Source organism: Medicago sativa, chromosome 8, assembly GCF_051527215.1.
Source record: "Medicago sativa cultivar Bolivia chromosome 8, Bolivia_mono, whole genome shotgun sequence".
NCBI lineage: Eukaryota > Viridiplantae > Streptophyta > Magnoliopsida > Fabales > Fabaceae > Medicago > Medicago sativa.
The window spans coordinates 55,213,595-55,219,332 of NC_140756.1; the positions used below are offsets into that span (position 1 = coordinate 55,213,595).

At 31.1% G+C, this 5,738-nt stretch overlaps 1 pseudogene across 1 annotated transcript; it reads left to right on the forward strand.

Moving 5' to 3' along the window:
- Positions 1-398: 398 nt before the first annotated feature.
- Positions 399-3,866, forward strand: LOC146899649 (cytochrome P450 714C2-like; annotated as a pseudogene). The gene is made up of 5 exons (XR_015021736.1): positions 399-763; positions 1,640-1,866; positions 2,260-2,425; positions 2,632-3,004; positions 3,319-3,866. The product of XR_015021736.1 is annotated as a cytochrome P450 714C2-like (transcript).
- The last annotated feature ends 1,872 nt before the right edge of the window (positions 3,867-5,738 follow it).

Here is a 5,738-nt window from a genome sequence, read left to right on the forward strand (position 1 = left end):
GTTGGATTAATGGTTAGGATTTAGTGTCAAATTGAATTTGACACCTTGATGTCATTTGATCATATCCCGCATAAAACAATATATAAATATAAACAATACTTTTTATCAAATTTTCTAAAGAAAAAAGGAAAATTATTTATTGAAAACAATGAATTGAGTTCATTTAACGAGTCAACGAAACAACTACCAAGAAAAAAATAGTAAAAAATTAAATTAAATAAACAATAACGGGTGGATAAGGAAAACGTTGAAAATATGGTTGACTCTTTTTTATTATATTAAAAATCATTTAAGATCTTTGACCAAAAAAAAAAAAGAAAATCATTTAAGATTAATTTTTTTTAATGATTAAAACCATAAGACTTTTCATTATTGCTAGACTTTGGAACATTTTTTGATACAAAAAAGAGATAACAAAGAAAAGTAATAGTAGGCATTGGAAGTAGCAGGTGTTGAAGAATGAGCATAAGTGTTGAAGTTGTGGTGGCTCTTGGAGCAGTTTTGGTTGCATTGATCCATTTTTTGCAAGTATTGGTTTGGAGACCAAAATCACTGAGAGCAAAGCTACATAGGCAGGGTATTCATGGCCCTTCTCCTCACTTTTTCTTGGGTAATATCCAAGAAATGAAGACCCTTTTACACCAACAACAACAATTATGTATCAAGCAGAAAGAAGAACAAAAAGAAGATATTTGTGATACTATATCTCATAGCTGGACTTCAAGATTGTTCCCTCATATTCAGAAATGGAGAAGTCAATATGGTTAACTACTCTCTCCTTTCTCACTATCAATATGTTTTTTAATATTTAGTTCTTATTAAGCGTTGAAGCTAAAAAAATTCCCTTTCTCACTATCATATCTGACCATGTTGTGAAATGTTTAGATTAAAATTGTTATGAGACCTTGTTTGCCATGGATTTAGACTGTACTTACTAAGAACTTGGTGCTTTATTATTGAGTTCGGTTAACTAGGTGAAACTTATTTGATAATTCGATCTACCTGATCTCAAATTAATGTTTGAGATCGCTTACAGGATGAAATTGTATGTCATAATAACTGTAGCAAATATCAATTTGTTTTCCATACAACAATTTTGGTTTGGTATGTTAACTTGTGACGCTTTTAGTTTTCATCAAGTTTATAACACTCATAAAACTAAATAGATTTATCCTAACTAACATTCTCGATTGAATTGGTTAGACAAAATGATGTGTAATAGTTATGTGTGTGTGTGTTTGTGTGTGTGCGCGTGTCTTAATCATTTAGGTCTCAAAACACCCTGATAATCAGGATTTCAATAAGTAGATAAGTAAAGTCTAATCAAAGATTGTTCCAATTAGGATTTGAACTTGAGTTATTCAGAATGAATAGTCCGTAACTAGAGTAAATTAATCACTTGAGGTCAATCTTTTGGTTAACCAATAAATTTAAAATCGAAATAATAAAACTATGAGAAATATTCCCTCAAAAAATAAATATGAGAAATATATAATAAGGCACCAAAAGAAAAAGCAAAGAAAACTACTATGTTGCATGAGTCGGTAATATTTATTACTCTTCTGAAACATAGCATTAGAAGGTTAATATGTGTTTAACCTAATATTTTGAGTTCAAAACTTTCATTTTATTCATGCAGGCCCACTATACTTGTTTTCAACTGGGACTTCACAATCGTTAATGGTGTTGGATATAGTGATGGTGAAGGATATCCTCACAGACACCTCTTTGAGTCTTGGAAGACCTTCTTATCTTTCCAAAGATATGGGACCACTTTTAGGCCAAGGTATAATATCATCAAGCGGGCCAATTTGGGCTCACCAGAGGAAGATAATCACACCTGAATTGTACCTAGACAAGGTGAAGGTAAGTCTACAATACCCAAACAATTCTCTTCTCAATAGAATTTGAATAATGCATAGAAGGTAAAATATGTGATTTAGAAGGAGCTATTGATAGGTATGTATGATAGGTATGTATGCAAGAGTAATGGTATTCATTGTTGTCAAATAGAGGCTATAACAGTACTATAACACTGTAATGTAGTGGAATTTTAACAAATCGTTGTTTTATCATACACTATTAAGTCAAATTTTTATCAATTACTAGAAATAACACTCTATTATATTTCATTTGCACTAAACACTATTTTATGTTATTCAAAATTGATGGTATTTATGTCAAATACAACTAATTTCTTTTAAGTGTTGATTAAAATTACAATTTAACAAATTTCTTTTTATGTAAATAACGTTGAAGGAAATGGTTGGGACAATAGTTGACTCCACAAATATAATGGTAAGATCTTGGGAGACTAAAACAGAAAGAGATGGGGTAATTATGTCGAAGGAAAAGATATATTCTCAAAGCTTAGAGATCTTATAAAACTCCTGTCCAAGATAAATCTTGGAATTCCAGGCTCTAGGTATGCATGATCATTGAAATTTTATATTTTCATGAGTTGTAAGCGATATAGTGTTGTGCTTTTTCCATTCTAATCTTTTTAATTTTGTTTTGTCTTTGTTACAAATTTCTAAATTATATTCCTCTTCTTGTTTACTTTTTTAACAATTTTCTAGTTCATGTTAGTAATGATGCTAATGTGGAAAATGGTATCATAATCTTATTAAGGTACTTGCCAAACAAGAGAAATAGACAAATATGGAGACTGGAGAAAGAGATAAACTCAAAAATATTGAAACTTGTAAAACAACACCAAGAGAAAGGTAGTGAACAATCTCTATTGCAAATGATACTTGAGGGTGCAAAAAATTGTGAAAGAAGTGATGGCCTCTTATCAAATTCAATTTCACAAGAAAGGTTCATTATAGATAACTGTAAATCTATATTCTTTGCTGGACATGATACTACTGCAATTACATCAACTTGGTGCTTAATATTGTTAGCTAAATACCAAGATTGGCAAGACCGTGCTCGTGCAGAGGTACTTGAAGTTTGTGGAAATGGTAATCTAGATGCAAGTAACCTTAGAAAAATGAAAACGGTATGTTTTACACCAGAATTACATGTTTCCATAAAATATATTTCATCCCTTGCACTTCATATTAATCATCTTGACCGTAGAGTTTAGAAGTTTGAATCACATATATTAAATTCAGGCTTGCCTTTGTGTGAGCTAAACATTATGGGTGAAATTGAAGAAATTTCATTACAATATATTTTTCTCATGTCAATTATTAATGTTTTCTATATTTTTTGTCGCAATTATCAATATAATTGTACTACATCTTTTCAAAGCTTCATTAACATTCTAATGCATCCAGTAAATAACTATAAAAATTTTGTTTTATTTTGTAGTTAACCATGGTGATTCAAGAGACTTTAAGGCTTTACTCACCAGTATTGTTTGTCGCCAGAACAACATTAAAAGATTTTAATTTAAATGGTATCAAAGTTCCAAAAGGAATCAATATTCAGATTCCAATCCCGATATTTCATGAAGACATTGATATATGGGGGGTCGATACACACGAATTCAAACCTGAAAGATTTTCAAATGGTGTGCTTGGATCCTGCAAGTTTCCACAAGCTTATATGCCATTTGGAACCGGTTCACGTATCTGTCCAGGGCAACATTTAGGCATGATAGAATTGAAGGTGATATTGTCTCTCATTCTGTCAAAGTTTCGCTTCTCTCTGTCATCAACTTACCATCATTCACCGACCCTTCGTATACTTGTAGAACCTGGTCATGATGTTGTTCTCAAAATGACAAAAATTTAAGCCTGGTTTTTCATTGGGGTTCCTTTTTCATTGTTTTGTTGATGGTTTTGTAATAAGCCTAGTTTTCTTTTAAACAGATATTGAGAACATGTTCAATGTTATTTCTTCCTAAAACTTGTGAACCGTTTGAACTCTCTTTTTATTTTTCACATTAAATTTAGATTGTTCTTATGATATTGATTATGATCCTAACTCTTTCATAACAACCCCTGCATATTATATTCCATGAGAGGTTAATAATATCAATGATATAGTTTGAATGCAAAAAAATCCTTGTCTGCTTTCTAGTCATTATAAAACAAAGTGGCACTAATGTTCAATTTACAACTGTCTTCATTGGGATTTTAATTCCGTCCATTCATGTTACATGATGAAACTCTCACCACTGAGTTGATACCTCATCGATAGTTATTGCCTACCATCATTGTTTATATATGTAGTAGTAGTAATAATAATAATAATAATAATAATAATAATAAAATGTTGCTTAAAACCTATTACGAATTATTCATGTCTAATGCTCAGTTTGTTTTGCAGAGTTATACAATTGTTCCTTATGCATATATATTTGAAAAGAAGGTGTGTAATATTATAATTATACAAAGATGTCCAATTGTAATGTTTTTCTTGATTATTTAATGGAAAAGGAGTGGAGGACAATGTGATGAGAATCATATGGGTGAAGGCACTATTTAGTGTAGTTATTGAAAAATTGAAATTTTAGAAAGCGCTAAAAATGATAGATTAAATATCAATTGACAAAAAATGTATTTTTCTATTCGAAACCCAGTAGAAAAGAAGGGACAGTCTTCGAGAAATCATATCATATATAAAATGAAAAAATTCTCGAAGGTTCCATCCCTAAAAATGCTAGGGGGTGTTCAGAAATGGTTGAAGTAGTTGAATAAGAGGATCACTATGACTATAGCTCTTGGTAAATTTACCAAAGATGAAAATAATTTATTTGATATTATGGATGACTGGTTACGGAGGGACCGTTTTGTTTTTGTGGGTAACCAAGTTATGCTCACTTTTTCTTCAATTAATCTGAAAAAGTCCATTTGAAATTAATACTACCTCCGTCCCTAATTATAAGATCCTTTAATTTTGAGAATTTTATTTGTCCCTTTTTATAAGATCCCTTTGCTATTTCCAACTACATTAATTATTTCTTTACATACATGCCCCTATTTATTATACATCTTTTTCTTCAATCAGCAATAAAGAACATATGGAAAACATAAACTAACTCTCTCTCTTAAGGATAAAATTGTAAAAACAATAGTGATTACAAACAACTTTAATATTAATATTAATATTCATTTTCTTAATTCCCGTGATTTTAACAAAAAGGGTCCTATAATAAGGGACGAATGTAGTAATATTTTAAATTTTCTAGTTAAAAACAACTAAGACTTTGCTTTTGTACCACTTATGGGAATGTAGCAAAATAAGCTTAAGGTGCGCAAGATTGAAATATAGTTCTTTATTTAAAAATTTTAAAACATTAACTCTACATCTTATCTCTTCATCTCTAAAAGAGGACTCTAAAATTCATTGTTTTATATCAATCAGGGACATTTTTTTAAATGTTACATGTGCCTTTTTTGAAGGTGTAATATGGACTATATAGATCACAAATTATGAACTTTCATGTAAAATATTTTGACAAATCGAGGCCCACCGTAACGAATTTGGAGACATTGAGTCTTCGAGTTACTAGAACCGTAGCTTCAGTCGTCCAGTGCGGTGTCCTCGGGATTGATTCACGCCTTGGGTTGTCTCATTGGATGAATTGTGTTTTTTGACTCGTCGGTCTTGGTCCACCATGGGAGAAGACAGAGTGTCCCAATGATATGTATGGGACGACAAGAGTTTGGACTTCATGACTCTTGTTCTTGTCAGGATCTTTCTGTTCCTCCCCAGGACGTGTATCTGAGTCCTGACGACCAATCTTTAAAGTGATGATGGACGTAGTTTGAGCATCGAGACTT